Raw genomic sequence first — 20,505 nt, 5'->3', positions numbered from 1 at the left:
CCAGGAGGTTGGAAAATTGATCTAACTATGGACCCTCACATAACAGGTAATTTCAGCAGTTTACAGCCAGTGATGCAAACTTCCTCTTCTATGTCATCTCACAATTGATCCTGTGGGCAGTAGGAAAAACTGCCACCTGAAATAGAGGGTTGAACTAAGTCAAAATCTTCTCTCTCCTCTTCTCTCCTGAACTCTGCTGCTACAGGCTTTCTCTACAAACCAGCAATCCACAGAGATCTATACCCCACAGCTTTGCTCAGAAAGCTCATCTGGTCTTCTGAGACAGTAAAGCCTCTTCAAACTGTGCATCACAGATGAAGAATTTTAAAAAAAATAATCACCACACTATTACAATATATTCCAGCTTATATTGCAAATGTATCTCCCTAACATCAACTTTCTTTTATCATAAACAGACATCAAGTTTTGCATATTCCTACTCTGTTTATTCCCTCTTATGATGGCCAAGACCAAAACTGTCTCAAATCAATCATCGCAGAATTCTTGCTGTTCTGCTTTATATTTCCCCCACAAATGCACATCAATAAAACAGAACTAATACTGTTATGAACTTGGACGACAGAACTTGAGAGCTTATTGTAGTGAAAGAAATGCCTCTTTTCCACACAGCGTTTGCAACAACTACTGCAGAAAATAAAGTTCAATTGTATGATTGTGGCGATCATGATCTAAAAGGATTTTTTCTCCCTCCTGGAGGTATCCACAAGGTTAGGTTTACAAATTGAGACAGAAATTGCCCAGATGCACAGAAACAGCAGCTGACTAAGGAGTTTTCTGAAAATCTCACCCAAAACTGCCCATGTATTAGACAAAACCATCTGTTTCAAACAGGAAAGATGAGTTTATTTCCTGCCTGGTTTTCAGCTCACATTATTTATTGAGATTCTGCATGCAGTGCCTGCATTTCAGATTTCTCCCTGGGAGCAGGAGGAGGCAGGTCCCACCCACAGCACGTGAAAGTGCACTGCCAGCTGAGAGTGTTAAAGTATTGCACAGGGAACAGCAGGGCACCGTCCTACTGCATCTCGGGGGGAGTCTTGCTATCTCTCTCCCTAGAAATGGTATTGAGACAGCCCTCGCCATGCAAAGAGCTCTCAGATTTCACTGACGTTTACAAATCAAACTTTATGCCAGGCAGGGGTAAAAACGTTACACCATCCAAACATATAGGTTATTCTTTCATGTTGCTCACAATAGTAACTATAGCTAAAACACACAGACTGGAAAGCCGGTACTCTCGATATCTGTGATGCAGAATAACCAAGCAGCCAGGTATGACTATGTTTAACACGTTTGGGAAAAGTCTTCAAGGGCAATCCCACATTCAAGTAAATCCAGACTAGACAAGTCATAGGGGGAAATAATCTTGGAGAACAGAGACAAACCTCTCCACAAACCAATTTTAAATATGGTGCTCAGCAAAGAAGTAAAGGCATTGTGGTTGACGTTACACTTGGCTTTTTGGGAGTATTCAATGAGCCACAAACATGGTGCACCTGCATTCATCTCTCCCACATACCATGAGAGAGCTTGACTCTCCCATGACACTACTGTCCTCAGCACCGTTCCTTACCTGACTTTTTCTTCTCTAATTTCTTGGTTGGTCATTTTCTCTCTTCTGACACTGTTATCCATTCACATCTTCTTCCTGCTCACCAGTTTCCAGACTTACATGGGCCTTCTGGACTCATGCCTTTCCTCTTCCTCCCTCTGCTGCCTTGTTTATTGAATCCTCATAATTTATTCTCTCTCCTCTCCTCTGTGATATATTCCTTCCTTGTGCATCAAAAGGATTTTCACACTGTCTGATCCAGGCTCTTAAAAAGATCAAAACTAAGGATGCACATTTGTTTATTTACAACTTTTGTGTGTGTGCATGATTGAAATTTTGATTAAATCACAGGAAAATTACACAAGTAACAGTATCTCCATTCAACAAAATGCCTGTTCATCTTCATATACCAAAACCCACAAGATTTATTTGTAAAAAGCTGTATGTTCAGTGTTTTTCTCAAGTTGTACTTAATTTGATGTCTTTTATTCCAAATTGCTTTGCTTTGCTTTCTTTTTTAAAAGTTGTCATTATTTTACTATTGTGAACTAGTCCTCACTTCTTTCTCACTCTGGCAATCTTCTTGGTTCAAGTCTAACTTGTCAAATATAGCAGAAGCCTGTTAGAAAAATATAAAATTGCTTTAGATTAATTCATTTCCTTTCCTGCAAGGAAAGGGAAAAAAAAAAAAAAAAGAAAAACGTCTTATTTCCTCTGCTGTTTGGGTGCTTAGCTAAATCACGCCCTCAAATAAAAATATATATCTATACATACATTTTATAGGAAATATTTTTTCCTGCCTGTTCTCCTGTGCGTTATTTCTCTCTGCCAGACGGGCTTTACCAGCCACCTCGCTGGGCTTCCTTGTCTCCACGCTGCATTCCTGCTTGGTAATTGAGCAAAACTGTGCTAGTGTTTTTACATTGAGGAGACTGTTATCAGTGCAAAGACAGCCTGCCTAGGAAATCTCTGGGGAGAAACACTCTTTTCTAATATCATCCCTACTTGTATTACTCAGCAAATAACACTGCTTCTCTGTGTTCGGTAGCTCAGATGACTCCCATCTGCAGTGGAACTGGACTGGAGCAACTTAATGTCGGGCTTATTGCAGAGACAGCCCTCAAGGTTGAAGAAGTGAGACCAATCCAACTGTCCTTCATGAATCTTCACACTTTCCCCAGGAGGATACAAGATCAGCCACTCCAGACCAGTGCTCTCCTATGGCCACTCCCAAAGGGCTGCCTTGTACTTGCACGTGTGACGGGTTCAAGAGCAGCATGGAGCTGCCCCTTGTCGACCTGCTCGTCTCTTGCCTGTCACCAGCTCCTGCTTTCAGATGTGAGAAGCACAGTTTCCCTCTCACTACCCCCAGGTCACCGCCTATGAGACATATTGTCACCTCAGGGATTAAAACCAGCACACTGACCACCTCAGGAAGATGGCACCTCTGGAGAACAGCCGTGTGACGGCTTTCGCGCATGGGGAGCCTCAGGCAAAGAGCTGTGTGGGGCGAACTCCCCCACGAGGGAAATGGCCATCACATATTGAGTTCGGCAAGGAAAAGGCTGCCTCAGAGAAATGAAAATTTAGAATGAGATCTGCTTGCACTCCTACTTTCCCTTACATGTCCTCAGCGCTGCAGGACACACTGAAATCAGCCAGCCCAAAGGGCAGAATTTTTCTTTTCACACCTTTCACACCCTCAAAGACAGCTCGGAGTCCTGCACTGGAGCAGCTGTACCCAGGGAGCAGCGTGTGGCCGCTTCTCCCCTGCTGCAGGGCTGCCATGGCCACCGGCCCAGTTCCAGGCTCGCTGCTTCTGCCTCTATTTCATAGACGTACCATCCACGAGTGACTAGCATGACCTCTCCACAGCTGATTTGTGGGCTGGGGTTTATCTGGGGCAAAAGGCTGACAGGGCTCCCTCACGCACAGACACTCCATCATGTCCTCAGCTACGGGGCACAGCGCTTTTCCTCCCTTTCCTCCCAACGGCCCTGAGGAGTCCGTCACCAGTGAGCTCGCAGCTCCTGTCCAGGAACCACGCTCAGGAAGTCTGCAGTGTGAAACTGGAAATAGAGAGATAAATTGTGCAGGTAAACTCTGCTCCCAGAGGCTAAACCCATTGCCACAGCGATCACGGGGAAATGCAACCCACATTTAAAAGGAGGAGAGGGGGATCTGCACTGCGGATTTCCACAACCACTCAATATAAGTCACCACATTAGGCTGGAAGGATGGAGGAGGAGAAGAGGGAAATCGCATTCCTTTCTCAAGCCATTTTAGTTAATATCTGCTGCGACCATATGTGTGCTCATAAAAACAACCTCTGCATCAAATATTAAGGCATTTCCAGGGAAATCTGTAAGTTCTGTACTTACTGCACTCAATCTTTTTTGTTCATTCCATCAGTCCTTATTAAATAATTAATAACAGGTAAAAAAATGATCTTTCACATTAATACAATTGCTACCACTGTTAAAAGAGCAGCTCCATCTCATGTTCGCCATTTAGGAACAAGAGATGCATGATGTTGATGTACGCTTTACATTTATCTTTTGAGCCACAGGGCATTTCTTTTCCCCTGGCTTCAACTGTAACTCCACACCTGACTGTACTTGCAAGAGACTCACCACGCCAGTGACAGCTCACAGAGAGATGTGGACACCACAGCTGTCCTTGGCCCTCTGCTTTGGGGCATGGCTGGCTCCTAAGGCTTCAGCCACTCTCACTTCCACACCTTTTGCCACTCTGCATATTCACATGGGCCTCCAGCCACCTCCCTTCTCACAGGCACCACCAGCAAGACCCTCTCCCAGCTTTCTGCTTGCCCCTAAAACAGTGTCAATTGGGCAGCCCAAGGCCATGTGCTCCTCCAAGACCATGCACTAGCCCTTGGGACAACTTTGATCAGTTCCTCCTGCTGCCTCTCCCAGGAGTTTTCTGTCCTTCACCTTCCTTTTTTTTCTTTAGCAGCTCCCCCAAGACTGTTGCCATGGAAATCCCTAATTATGAACCCCTTTCATATTCTCTGAGCCCGAGGAACCAGCCCCTGGAAAGAAGAAGAAAGCATGCTCCTTTCTTCTTCTAGCAACAGAAATTCTTGGGTTGTGTCCACAAATGATGGTGGTAACTGCAAAGAAGGACCTCGCTGGCTGCCCTGCAGAGCAGCCCTTTGGGTTCAAGCTGTGTTCAAATCAGTCTCAGTGCTACCATGAGATGAACCCCACACCATGAACACACCACAGACCATCACTGTACGCCACAGCAAATATCTTGTCATTTATACTTACAGAATAGCCAAAATTCACTTAAAAGCATCGGATACATCAGTGAAAAATAAATCAGAACTGCTCTGGTTCTCCAGTTTGCCAGTGCTCAGCTAATAATGCTCAGAGTGCTCTACTTAAATCCAGTAACTATGAATTCACGTTAAAATGGTTGTTCTACCAAAATAAAGTAGAAGATATTTCCATAGGAAAATGGAATGTTAACCAACATATACGATTGAAAATCTTCCCTATAAACCTTTGGTTTTGACTTTGTACACATTTGATATTGTGGTTGGTGAATTTTGTAAAAGGTATTTATACTTAGATTGGGTTAAAGCCGTTAATATGAAGGAATAAACCTGTATTTTTCATCATAAGTACAAATAATATTTTTTCATTTCTTGATTAAAATGTCATAGAATTGAAGAAAATGTTATTTTTCAATGAAATAATTCTAATATTATGCTTCAAACAGGATGATAGGTAACGCAGTAGGAAAGACAGTAAGAAGTGATACATACGTATCTACCACAATTCGCTGATAGGCTTTTTTTTAAAAAAAAAAAAACAATATAATGTCTAATCGGCACAATAACTGGAAGATGAAGAAAACGCCTTTTTCACTTTGAATACCCTTCACAGTGAAGCTTTTGCAATTTCAGTACCATTCTTAACCCATTTGCACAAGCCTTTACCTTAATGCAACAAAATGAAAGTGACCTTAGGGACATTTTCTCCTCTCCGTCACAGACAATACAGGCAAAGTATATGAACTCCCAAACACTAAGATTGTTGCTTCTAAATGGAACTGTCTCAGTCAGAGCACAAAGACACTTTACAGCCACCGAGGCATAACTATATGTTTATTTTCCCAGTAGTGTAATTTGCTACACTGTGATTGGTGCTGCAACTATGGTTTACAAAATTATACTACAATTATTCAATGTAGTTCAATTTGCAAAACCATCTCTGGCAACTAGCTAATAATAATTGACTCAATCTGAACAAAGCATTCTCAATAATCACTGTATTATCGTTTTTTTCAATTACTTCAGTTAAGTGAAATTTCTTACATCTGAATGGCTCTGCTTGAACTTACCTAAAACCAACCACCTTCACCAATTCCAAAAACAATATATTAGCTTTTCCTTCTCTTACAGTGAAACATATAAATTTCCAGTATAACATAATAATAAAGAAACCTAATTGTTAACTAAATGAGACATTGTCAAGAGGAATTAGTTTCCAAAATTTTCCTCAAACAACTGCCATTGAAAAGCAATGTTATATTCAGCCATGCAAAGAACCATGTGCAGAAAAAATCTCATATGACTTCTTTCAATTAAAATTACATATTTCAGTCATACAAAAGAATACAAGATTTTCAATCTCTTTCACTCACCATACACAAAAAAATGGAAGAAAAAGGGCATGAAAATCGAAAGTATTAATAATTTCAGAAACATATATTTCAATTTTTGTTTTACATAAACTTATCAAGTGGTTATGATTTCATAATTACTACAAAACCTAAATGAAAATATTTTATAAAAAATTCTACATTTTCTCCAATCTTATTTTAGTAGAAAAATCAAAATAAGCTATTTCAGATTGAAGTCTTTTCAGGGTATTGGGTACCTGGTATAAAAAATAAATCTTATTAAAAAGCTGTGTTTAAAAGATACGTATTTTTAATCTTTAAAGGAAACCTTACTATATTTTTTTTGCTTTTCATATGACAGCCCTTTGAAAGGTCTGAAGCACAGCTCAGGAGTTTCAGACTCCTATCTAGTCTCTCTATCTAGAGATAATTAAGTAATTATCATGACCCAGTAGTTTCCGGGGAAACAGGAATTGGTTTGTGAGCTCTGATTAAGAAATCATAGAACACAGAACTGCTGTTTACATGTCTATCTTTTCCAGGACTAGTATATATGTTTAAGTAAAACAAACTAGCCCTGCCTACCAAACTGGCATAACTGATTTCCCCTCCTCTGGAAAACTGAATTGTAAAGCCCTACATTGGTGTTGCGGTGTGGCAGAAAGGAGAGGCAAGTTCCAAATTCACAACAGATATCAGAAGAATGTTTCAAAGTATACAAGCTCACTCCATTTCTGCTTTTGGGAGAAGACCAGCTCACTAATAGCCAGTGAAACATTTTTCCTCTGACCTCAGAAGTAGGATCATGTCCTGCTTCTCACAGTCGGGTTCTAGGGATTAAAAATGATGAATGTATTCAGCCCCATTGGCAATCACAATAGAGATGTTAATGAATGAATTAACAGGTACAAAGACAAAGCTCCCCTGCTCAACATTTAAAAGCAATGTGCTACCAGTGAGCAATGCCAGCTCTACATCTTTGCCTGCATGATCGTCTGACATTTTACACTGAAGTTATTGGCAAGTTGAGATGAAGGATGACAGAAAAGTGAGTTCTAAAATATCCTTTAATTTGGTGTTTGGTCAATGTTCCGACAAAGGTTATCAAACAGGTCAGGTGATTTTCATGGACAAAGTGTCTGCACCGTGATAAGAAATGTGATGGAAATAGTGACAGAAAAAAATCGTTCTCTTGTCACCCTAGATAATGTTACAGACATCCTCATGTAGTTTTACTGCCATGGGATAAGTAATAAATTATGTATATGGCACAACATCATGCTGATTTTGGGGAGGGCATCATGAAGGTGAAACGCATACCTTCTGCTCATGAATGTCAATGTAACTGAAGTTTCAGAAGCAGATACTGCTGTCAGACCACTAGAAAACAAAAAGGACAGAAAATATGTTGTCTGGGTGCTTGTCATGAATGAAGGCTGAAGAGAAACTTCACTGCTGGAAAAGGCATCAATAAGAGATCCACAAAAACTCACTTTGTGGGATAACAGAGCTAATTTTTAAGTTTTCCATCAAGGCTGAGGAACATCAAATTCTTTAAGCATTGAAAAGAAGAAAGAAATCATCACTAGCTAGACCTCAATACCACATAATGAGGCTAAAAATCAGTAAAAGACAATACACTGTTGAACCTGTTTTCTCAAAGTACTGTCTGGATATTTCTCTCTTTTCTAGATTTTTTTCAGCCCAAGGGCTTGACACACCTCCTCAAGGCAGCCCAATACGCTCATCTGCTTGCTTGGTGGAGATTGCTTATATATATCACGCACACTGGAACATGACAAAATTCTTCTGCTGTTGTGTAAACTGTAAATCATTAGCAAACGCTGATGACAAAATAGAAATCAAATATAAGCAGCTCTCTATAAAGATTTATCTTCTGACATGTGGATGAATATATACATGTACACATCTTTTCCCTAAGCATCAAAAAGCAGTAAGTCTCTATTTTGAAAGCATATGTGTTCTTTGATTTAATTCCAGTTCTAAGATCATTTCTCACGTACCAATAATTGTCTTTGCAGGACGTGGCAGTAACACAGTCTGGACCTTCCAATATCTTTAAGAAATTTGACGGATTCTTTGCCAAAACACAAAACATTTCATCACAGAGGTCACACAAATGCAGGTGCTGATACCTGCTTTTGGCACAGACAAGAACATGAATGTAAAAGCCACCACACTGATAACACCTTTATGCTGCCACAGGTACTTGTTGCAAAAGCTTGGCAACAGAAACCTCAAAATGGGCTCTGAATGTGACTGTAGGTCACATACAGCAGCCTGAGATTTTACTAATCATACAGGATGCATATACAGAGCTTTTCAATTTTATATTACATTGACTATACAACTTGAAAATTCACATTCAAGGACCGAACCTAGAAGAAACATTCATGTTAGAGGGAAAATTAACTGAAGACGGAGATGGGATACCACAGAGTGACAGCTCTAGAAAGCCTGTAAAATGTGCTTGGGAGTTGGGCTTGATTTTGACATTAATAGGAGCCACTGGCATCATTTGATACTATATTCTGTGCAATCAAACATGTAATTGTTGCAGATATGATGCCAGATATCCCTTAAGAGGATATCTGACATGTGTCACTCGTATGAAAGGATTTCATAAAAGCATTGCAGATTGAGCTGTACAGACCCATGAATGCATTAGCATTGGCAAAAGGTCAGCTTTTTCTTCTTTTAGCATAAGAAATTAAAAGAGCAGAACAACCACTTTACTAATGTCAGAACTTGTTCTACACCTAGGTGCTACTATCATAGAAAATATATTTGACTTCTTTTACCCTTTGCTACAAACAAAAATAGTTTACTCCTCATTCAGAAAATGCTCAGAATATTACATGGAGTGCTGATCAAATGGCTCTGTGGTCCTTCAAACTCAACAGCAGTTCTAAAATCACCTGCTCAAAACATCATATCAGCTTTATTCCTGTCCTGCAATGCATAAAACAAGACATATCCAGAGTTCAAAAACCTCAAAACATCTAAGCAGTACAACTGGAGCTCTAACTAAACATACCTAAAAATATGTTTTTAATCATTGTATCAAAGACAATGATCTCTGATCAATTAGAGAAATCTGTTTCTTCCATCATAATAATATGTTTCTTTCCATTAGATGTAAAAAAAAAAAAAACTTAAAAAATACTTGAAAGTAAATGCCTTCCAACAGACTTTAAAGATTTAAATAACTATGTATTGCCAGAGCTGCGCTCCTCTATGACAGTCCTTTACAAGACTGAAAGTATTTCAGTTTTATAGTTTTTTGTTGATTGGGAGTAAAAGTGAAATAGAAGTACTTAGATCCTCAAGCAAATGTCTATATCTGTCTCCTGCCTTACTTGTATAAGGTGACGGAAATTAAAGTGAGACAAGGACAGTGGGTTGCTTATTTGGAACATGCTGTTTAAAAGAGAAGCAGTATCTGTTATCACCATGAGGGAGGAATAATGATATCGACTAACTTTCTATTTCTGTAAGCAGTATTTCTTTTAAACTGAGGTTTTGTAACACTGATTCATTTTTGACTCAAACAATTTACCACAATTCAGGATCCAGAGTGTTGTTTTGATTAGGAGGAGGATATCATGATGGAACCAAGTAATTTTCAGTTGAAATCATTTACCTGTATAGGACGTATGAAGTTCTGTTTCCCTGATCACAGGGTCAAACACTAAAGCCTGTCATCACTCACAGCTTGAAGCCTTGCCCAGCCTGCAAACAGACAAAGACTTTTTCTTCAGTGGCACAAACCCAATGACATGTACCTCTAGTTTCTGATCTCTGTCACACTCCAGTGCGATGTAGCTTGCTTTTCTCATATGTTATTTCAGTACAACCCCTCAAGTCCTCTTAAAGCTTCTAACATGAAAACAAAACTCAGAGAACTGCTTAGTAAGGTCCCCTAGGAAAAAGGGTTTGAAGGCGCTGGGATCCATTGGTGCTGATCACTTTTTAATTCCCACCTCCTAAGAGCACAGGAACAGGCAATTCTGAAATGCCAGAAGTCAAGCAGGTGAGGAAGAAGGCCAGCCTGGCTGAGCAGGGACCTTCTACTTGAACTGAGACATAAAAGGATGGTGCATTGCCAGTGACAACAAGGACAGGTGATACAGGAGGACTACAGGGATGCTGTTCACCACTGTAGGGCAGAAATTTGTGCTGCCATTCACGCTGCCTGGGCAGTTGTTATTCTCCATTTTTTCCCTCCAGCTTGCCCTGTATCTTCCCTACGTACGGGTCTTTGAAATGTGGAGCCTGGTCTTGTTGATATACTACTTTCTGACAAATGAACAAGGAAGGCCCTTTGCAGTTTTGTATTCCATCACAGAATCATAGAATAACCAGGTTGGAAGAGACCCACCAGATCATATCCTATCAAACACTAAACCATGCCCCTCAGCACCTCGTCCACCCGTGCCTTAAACACCTCCAGGGAAGGTGACTCAGCCACCTCCCTGGGCAGCCTGTTCCAGTGCCCAATGACCCTTTCTGTGAAAATTTTTTTCCTAATGTCCAGCCTAAACCTCGCCTGGCGGAGCTTACAGCATGCGAGTTTGATGTCTTCGGTGTATTTGACCAATACAACCTCCACTTCATTACCCAAGTTCTTAATGAAAATACTGAATACAAACAGGCAGGTTCAGCTGTGGCAGTGAACTACAACTAGTGCTGAGTGGTTGCCACTCCACTGTTTGCAGTGTTTTCATGCTGGACATATTTCCCTGTGTAGCATATAAAGATGCCATGAGAAAAAGTCAAAATCTCAATAGGAATCAAACAGTATATCCCCCCTATGTATTGTATCTATTATCCTGCCCCAGAAAGAAAGCAGGTTAGTTAGACATTTGTTCTTCACAAACCCATAGGGTTTTTCTAATCACTTAATCATCTTCAGCAGCTGTTAAATTGACTGTTTAATAATTTGTCCCAGAACCTGCCCTGGGGCTGAAGCCAGGGTAACTTCTCCTGAATTTTGCCAGTTTAGTCCACTTTTCCTCCTTTTCTCCAGCTGAAATCTTTAAGAGACAACTTCAAGAAACTCAACGTATTAATAAAATGTATTCTACAAAAAGATAACCGTAATTCATGTCCCAAAAAGTGATCTGCATATAAAAAAATACTGTTTATCTGAACATTCCCAGGAGTTTCACAAAGGACCATGGCTCATACAGTGAAATTACCAGAAAACAGGAACAACTGGGACTACTTATTCTAGTAGGAGTATGAATCAGAGGAGTTATGCTAGAAGGATACAAATGAGTGCACAGCATATCGAAGTTAAGCCAAATGCTCCAGTTAATCCTCCTGTGATGCAAAACAAGCAAGCAAGCAACAAAACTGAAAAGCATCCTTTTAAATGTTAAAAAAACCACATTCTTTTCATTTTAAAAGGACAGTGTATGGACACTTGTAAAGTGTCTTGTATAGTGAGGGGGAAAACACATAGCAAGGAGAATTAGATGTTTCTGCAGACAAGAGCCAGAAGCAAATGCCACCCACTCCACAGAGGATCAGCAAAGCACCAGTTTGCCTTGTTGAATCTAAACCAAGAGCACTTGCCGCAGGGAATTGCTACATCACTGCTTTTGATGCCCAAATGCTGATAATGCTCACCAGCAGCTCACTCTCTCAGCACATTCCTGCACTTGTCCTTCTGCCAATGATCTCTGGTTACATTCTTCTTCCCCTCTCCTCCTTCTTTCCAATGGTTTCCTTACCATTTTGCAGCCATATAGCATCTGATCAGACTCAATTACTCTGCAGTAAGTACTTGGTCCAGGACCAGAAATTTAAGTAATGTGACTGGACCATAGAGCATTGTGGTTAAAACTTGCCATATTTTCCCTTGTTTATGTGTTCTACGTCTGGTCTGTTATTTACTTTCCCATGCATTCACTTCCACGACTCACTTAGCCTTTTATCCTCCTTCAAAATCATCCTCTTGGCTGAAAAGCTGAGGTGAAAGACACATTTAGCCTGGGACCACACATCAGTTACTGTGCTGCTCACTCTCATCGTTTCCCGTAGCAGCATAATTCTTGTTTTGCATTATTAAACCTAAACAATTGGAAAGAATCATAGAATTATCAAATAGTTTGTGCTGGAATGCACCTCAAAGCCCATCCTGTTCCACTCCCACTGCCATGGGCAGGGACACCTCCCATAGCTCAGGCTGCCCAAGGCCCCATCCAACGTGGCCTTGAACACCTCGAGGGATGGGGCATTTTTGTTTTAAGCCTTTTGTTTTAACCTTTACGAAGCCCACCTCAGCCCAACTTTTATCTATATTCCCAATTTAGCTCTATCTCCTTGCCCACCAAGACATATTTACTGCACACTGTTCAAAGTCTGCTCTGAAGACAGAATTATTAATTCTTCTTTTTAGTACCTGTCAGGATAATACTAGAATTTCATAATGTCAAAGGTGTTGTGAAACAAATGCCATTTGTTTTGAGGAGGAGGGACTCCCTCTCCCCATCTCAACACTTCTAGGTAAAGAACTAAGGAAAAGAGAAAATAATGCCAATATTGCCTAGGAATTTTGTGTGCCCAAATGAGCCACCCTACACTTGACATTTTGAACAAACTGTTGCAACATCGTGATTATTGGTTCCAAGTATATCTATCCCTGATTTGGTTTGGAACTGCAAGTCAGCACTTCCACAAATCAGACCCTAGACCCCATAACGATGCATCAGAGAAAAGATTACACAAGAAAACATGTGAAAAGTGCTTAGTTCACACAACTTGTTCTGTAAGAATACACTGACAAAGGCACTGAGGAAATCCAGCTCTCCAGCGCACCATTCAGAAGGGAAGGCATCATCTTGTGCCCTGCAGTCTCCAGCTATACGGAACTCAGACCACTGGTCCACTCAGCATGCGCTTGCTTCATTCTCTTGACTGCATACTCGTTCCTTTTTTTTTTTTCCCCATTATCTGCCCCAAGAAACAGCTTGCAGCTTACGTCCATTCCATTATTCATTCTTCCCACTCAGATGCTTCCCTTGCATTTGCAGTTGTGTATTTAAAGGCCATTTCCTAACTGCAGGCACACAGAGGGCTGCATCAAGGTTGCACAAGTATTCTGAGAGCCTGACTTTGCAAATTTAATGTATTTGCAGGTCTATGGTCACACATGCCTAAAATACAGCAGAATTAATAAATAATCATGCTTTTTACTTTTTTACTTAGTGCTTAATAAGAACCATAGGAAGAACACCACATACCCCATGCCCTCTCTCTCACCTTTTCTTTGTGCACATCCCCAGGCTATGTGATTTGCAACCTGAGAAAGAGAAGACAGAGCAGAAGACCACTACAGCATTGCATGGCCTCTGCTGATGGGACCAAAATTCAGATACCTATCAACATGCTCCCTACATGCCTCTTCCTATGCTCAGCAGTAGTAATTATTTCCTTCTCCCTTGGTAATAGGAGACAGAGGACATAGAAGATATACATGATAGACTGCAGACCAAGTGTGTTTGCACATCAGTTTCAGATCTTGTTCTGAGGCTCAGCCTGGCACCAGGAACTCACAGCCAGTGGGGACAGCCAGACCAGTCAAGCAGAAATGATCCTGGGACCAAAATTCACTGCCACAGCTGATGGTCACGTGCTGAAGTGTTCCTGCTTTCGCCTGAGAGATGATCACATCCAAGAGCAGAGCAAGCTATGGCATTTGGATCCAAAGTTTCCTGCTCTGCTGAATTTATCATACCATCCATTTCCTTCAACTCGCTGCTGCAAAGGTCCCAAATAACTGTTGAGTATAAAGACCAGAAAGCATCTAGTTGGTATAGAAAAGATGCCACTTGTATAAGGCCATTATGTTCAGTAATACCTGTATGGAAAATACTTTTCACAATCACTACAAAAAAACCTTTTCTTCTATGCTGCTGCAAAATCCCAAACTAGGAGAGAGAAAGAATAAAGGATTTTTTTTTAAAAAAACAGCAAAAATTAAGAGAGAATGTGGGGGGAAAACAAACAAGAGTTGAACTGTGGTGCAGCTAGCATTTTACACACAGGCTTTTACTACAGGAAAAAAAAAGCACTGCATCAATGACAGAGACTCATTACTAAGACTGCAGATTTCTGGGACCAGCACAGGGGGAATGTGATTGGCAGTTTGGGCTTTGGCTAGAGCTAAACGCACCCATTGGAGATCAGTGATTCGAACCATTTTGTCTGATTAGCAGCATGGATACCTGCAGATAGTCCTCAGGTATCAAGAGCCCCTGGTGAAATTCAGCTTGTGTTAGAATTGCCCTGTTTCCAACAGATCTTGCACTGATAAACCCAGTAAAGGCTGTTTCTCCAAGAAGCTGACCTGCTGATGACTGTAGTGGTAAACTATATTACCTAAATAACAATGTTTTCTAACAATAATTAAAAGGGCTGTTTATTTGGAGAAAGATATGTTTTTAAATATATATATATACACACACACATGTATTTGCATATACTACAACAAAACTACTTGTGCTGAATGATGAGCATCTGTCTTCTCTCTAGGCTATTTGGAAAATGTAGATAAACTTTTCAGTGAGTAAGTGGAGAGATCACCCTACGAAAACTGCAGCAATTAGCAGGTTCTTAAAGATACTCAAAACATGAATAATAATCCCTCACTCAGTGACCAGAAGGATCTTAAGAACCACCTGGTTTGATGAAGAAAATGAGGAGCCTGAGCTAAGTGTACTAAAAATCACACAGTAACTGCAGCCTGCTGTTGAACACCCAGGAGGTAAATTTAGTCTGAAGTCTTTGCCTCTCTCTATGTTTTATTCTTCTTGAACATAGCATTTAGTTAGCAATAAGGCACTTACCGCTCACTGGAAAAACGTAATATTACTCATCAGCTTGCATCCCTGCATGTTTTTGTGTTTTTAGTGTTTGTTTCAGTTGTGCAAGTTACAAAAGCCTTTGCTTTTGGCAAATCAATAAAAAAGCTCACATCTTTCACAGGTTCAGCCCCTGTGTTTGTCAAATCTATTAGAAGATAGATTTTGTCATTTACAGCACTTTTCATCTTGTGTAGCCCTAAACACCAGCAGCTGGACTGAGATTGCCTTTTCAGAGTTCACAAGGGACTTCTACCGCTGTCAGATCTAAGCAAGACTTTAAAACTATTTCTCAAAGCAAGATTTATTGAAGGGCTACCATCTGGTGACAAATGTTGAAGGAATAACAAAATCCTTTGTATTGTGGGGTTTCTTGACCTGCCTGTTTATTAATGTTCATTTTTCCTCATAACTCAAAAGCACAGCTTTGTGCTTCTGATGCACCCTTATGAAAACAAATAAAATGCTGCTGCTGCTTGTGCACATAGGAAAAATCAGTTCATTAAAATGTTAGTGTGGTAGTTGCCAATGACTACATTTGTTTGCTTTCCCTACTTTCTCTATCCAAACATAACTAACAAATCTCTATCAGCTCCACAAAAGAACTGAGGTTTTCCAGGAGTTAGAGGATGACATATTTCTAATTTTTCTTCATTTTCTGTTTAAAAGTTCTGATTTCTGTCATGGACAGGGACACTATATAAGGGTGTATAACCACTGTCATTTCAGCACACCTTCAAAATGTGATTGAGGGACTCTGCTCTGCTACACGTGCTGGACATTTACTATTGCTAGCAATGGTGGGGTTTCCCTGAATCTTTTCCAGCCCCAGTGCAGTGAAAGAAAATCTCAAAGAGACTCTTTCTGACTGCCCTTATTCAGGGAAAATTCCTGATGTGTTTAAGAAGAGCGTTTTGTGAGGCTCTGGATTAGGAGCCCAAAAAGTGGTTAAAATATGCTCCTTTGCTTATGCTTCCTAGTTTCCCTTATACACCTGATCTAGTGGGACATGTCCCTGCCCACAGCAGGGAAGTTAGAACTGGATGATCTTTAAGGTCCTTTCTAACCCAAACTATTCTATGATTCCATGACAATCAGATGTTTGCATCTGGCTTCCACGTTGCAAGATCTTAGTCTAGTGGGACACCAACACTGAGGAGCCAGAGGACTGTATGGAAGTAGCCCTTTGTGTAGCCTGCACTCTTCCTAACAGGACTGCTTGCTACCTCGTCTTCTGGACCACAGCCTGAGCAGCAATTTCCACCCTCCTAGACTGCGATGACTGAATTTAGAAGATCTTTTTAAAAGTAATCTTTTTACACCAGCTAATAGGAAAAATGCTCTGTTGTGCTTCACCGATCTTAAAGTCCCTCTTGTTCTGCAAATACCTTACTGGGAATAATTCATCTATATAACACCCCAGATTCAATCACAATTATGCCCCTTGTATAACACAGGCACATAGCGAAAGCTTCCATTATCTCTGTGTTCTTACATCAATATCGCCTAGAATTATAACACTGCAGCTCTTCAGTTCTGACTAGCTCACTGCTAAGTGTGACTGTTAATTGGCTGCAATATTGCTGCTTTCCAGGTTTCCCATTCGTATAGGAATCAAATTTGTATTTGTATGGGAGCATTAGGTGTAATATTCCTCTAGCAATCTCCCTGGTGATAGTCAGACTCCACTTTGTTATAGAAGTATCGCAACACTTAAAAAAAAGTAAAACAAAAAAACACAACAACAACAAAAATTAATCAAAACTAGTCAGAATTCCCACCTGCTCCTTGTAAATGGCTATCGCCCATATTCACATGTTTCTGTGAGCATCTCCCAGAGTAATGTAGTGGCTGGAACATTCTTAGAAGCAGCTAATTCTAAAGTAAACTACATATAATACTTAGGGAAATAAAACTTACACTGCAAACAGAACTTGATTTGAGAAAATAATATTATTCCCCGTCAGGAACTGAAAAGAGTAGGCACATCAGTAGAAATGAACACAACCTGAATTTTAAAACCTTATTACAGGTTCTTTTCAGGCAACCTGTTCTACAAAGGTCTGCAGATATATCTAATTTACACCCTGAAATTAATCCTATTGTTTTCAAAAGCCGATATTGTGGCACTAGAGCACTCTTTTGAGCCAGAATTCAACACACAGTTTGCAGAGGCACTCATTGTAAAGCAAAGCACTGGTACAGATTTTTGCAAAACTAGATCCTCATACTGGGGAATCAGATGTGTGGTTTGGGGCAGCAGAATTATGCACTGAGGTCTCTGGATGCGCTTATACAAAATATAATGTAACGAGTCTGCAAATCTGATATTTGTGAGAAATCAGCAGACCTGCAGATCTCAACTCAGAAGACTGAGATCCAATTGCTTAAATGCATAGTGATGTAAGCAAGTCAACACACCTACAAAACCCTGATAATAAAGGAGTTGAATTATTTGTAGTTGTTATTGACCAATTCATTATGAGACAGCAAATAAGGGTTTAAAAAAAAAAAAAACAAACACAAACCTCATTTACCACTACCAGGAAATTTGTCAACACAAAGAAATAAATTCATCAAAAACTATCCCATATGAATTACCCAGGTAGCCCTGGTAAATGTATAAACTTCCCAATTTTAATAGCTGCTGCCCAGCTCTCACATACAAAATGCTAGTCATTGCATGTGCAATAAATATTAATGGTTCATAAATTAACTAGCATTATTCTTCTTGACATAACACCATTTTGCAAGGCCCCACGGAAAAGGTACAGGCAGTTTGTTGAGCAAGCTCTGATAGAAGAAAAATATGCCTTTGTTTTCACTTTTAAAAGCATTTGTCAGGATTTATAGGGTATATCCAGAAGGCAATTAAGGTGATATTTTACAGAAAGCTACCATATGCCCTCAAATAACAAAAAGCAATAAAAGGAAAGTGTGATCTGTAAAAACAATTTGATTTATAGAATTACATTTATAAAATGTAGATACCATCAGTGTAAAAAATTTGTATAGGAGGAGCTTATGCATAGTGATAACCCAGAATCTTCTTAAGGACTAAGCTGCATTATTCATATTAGAGTTGTGTATTGCAAGCAAGCTTTATTTGGGGGTGATAAAAGCAAGATGGGCTCCATCTCCTCAAATAGCACTTCCAGGAAGACAGCAGCACCAGGACGTAGACACAAACCAGAACAAGGCAACACAGAGGGGTGTCTGCTGTCACACAGGCGTTACTGCTGTGGGGAATGTCAAGATGAGCTTAGGAGGCACCCAACAGAGCTGCTCTGCTGGGCTTACAAGGACTTTGCCTACCCCTGTCAAGTAATGTAATTAAAGGTGAAGCAGGAGAGTGAGAAAGACTGGTACCACCTTCAGGGCAGAAACAAGGAGTTAACAGCCTCATAGCCTCATGGGGCAGGCCTGGAAGGGTCTTAAAAGGTGAAGAATGACAGTGTATTAAGGGGAGGAAAGTAAATCAGAGAGATGTAAGGAGAATGGGGAAGTGATTAAATTAACAGGGCAAGAAATTAATCTCAGTAGCAACATTTTCAACAAATATAAATGGAGTGTGAGTGTTCTCCTAGGCACCTCCAAACATGAGGTGATGAACCTGAGTCAGAGTTTTAGTTGTGCAGACATAGAGATGATGCTGCACAAAAGAGAACGGCAACGTACAGATGTCCTGGAAAGGATGTGAGGACAAGGGACACACGGAACCAACATTCACACTGCAGGCTGGGCCATGACAAAGACGCTGTATGATCTTGTCTTCAGTTCCTGGAGGAAAAAAGAAAATGAGAGAGAAAATAACCCTTAGCAAGAAAAGGGCAAAAGGCTGAATTTTGTTAACTGAATTTCCACTCATTCAAAATGCTACAACTTTAGTTTGCACTTGCTAAGTGTGCATAGAGCACTGAATCTGAGTCTGATGTCCAGAGACAGCACACCACAGGAAAAAAGGAAAATGTAGTTAGATCTCCAGCAAAGTTCTGCCACTGCTGAAGGCATTTCAGTTCAGAAATAAGGATAAAATGGAAAGTATAAGACATCAGAAAGCAGTGAATTAATCTTCAGGGTGAAAGAAGATGGGATGGAGAAAGAGAAACCATCTGAAGAGTTGATGGTGTATTTCACGGTAAGGGATACTACAGTGAGATCATATTTTCTGTGGAGAAGACTGTAAAATAATACTGGTCAAGAAAAAGGGTATAAAAGGAATTCTAAGAAGCCTGAGGAACTGGTAAGCATATAAAATGTGCTAAGGGGGTTTTTTAATCACTCAAAAAGTAAGCTTAGTGTTCCTAAAGTAAAAAGGATGGACATTTCCAATGGAATAGGGTATACTGAAACTTAACATCTCAGTCAAGGGAAATGCTGTGGTCTCTGCGACTCTGCCTATTGTCAGGAAAGAGCAAACTAAGTCCCTGCACAGGGACCAAGTCACAGCAAATAAGTTTGATGCAGAAAGTTTATAAGCTGTCCATTTCTCATTTGAAATTGGACTTGAACTGGGTAAGGAGAAGGCGATGTTTTGAGTTTAATTAGAGTAATATACCTATGGAGATATTGCTTCTTTATCTCTAGCGCAGATGTGATCTAGGATGGCATTTGCTTTGTCTCTCACAAATAATGATTGACTACAGACAAGATGAGCAGGGGATCAGCACACTTGGGATTGTGTAAGGAAAAACAGCTTCTCACCTTGAGGAAATTGGGGGTAGATATTAGGTGCAGAAAATATTCAGTGACAGAGAACACAGATTTATAGAGCTGAAAGACACATCACATCCAAGCTGAACTCACAAGCACATGCTAAACACAAGTGACAGGGGACAAGACAAGGGGAAATGGCCTCAAACTGCACCAGGGGAGGTTCAGACTAGATATTAGAAAGACATTTTTCACAGAAAGGGTCATCGGACAGTAGCACAGGCTGCCCAGGGAGGTGGTTGAGTAACCATCCCTGGAGGTGTTTAATAGACGGGTAGAAGAGGTGCTCAGGGACATGGTTTAATGGCAGAGAGGAATGGTTGGACTCAATCCAAGAGGTCTTTTCCAACCTGGTGTTTCTATGAAGGATAGTTTATTTTTCCCCATTATTTGAAAGATTTTTGGTTGCTCTGGTCAGTGAAGCAGGAGTTCAAGGCCACATGCTTTCCTAGGGGCTAAGTGAGGTGGCCTCTGCTGAGAAAGCATCTGTGGAAACACTAAGGAGCAGAAAGAACTTGTGCATATAGTAGTGGAAAACTGAAAGATATTCACCTCTTCAGTTTTTCTAAAACTATTTCTTCTCCTCACCGAATTTCTTTCTAGTATTTCAGAAAGGACTGTAGGACTGAAAAATGTACTGACAGATCTAATGAACAGAAATATTAAGTAAGCCTA

Source organism: Phaenicophaeus curvirostris, chromosome 9 (genome assembly GCF_032191515.1).
Source record: "Phaenicophaeus curvirostris isolate KB17595 chromosome 9, BPBGC_Pcur_1.0, whole genome shotgun sequence".
Lineage (NCBI taxonomy): Eukaryota > Metazoa > Chordata > Aves > Cuculiformes > Cuculidae > Phaenicophaeus > Phaenicophaeus curvirostris.
The sequence above is the reverse complement of the archived record's forward strand: the minus strand, read 5'-3'. Positions refer to the sequence as shown.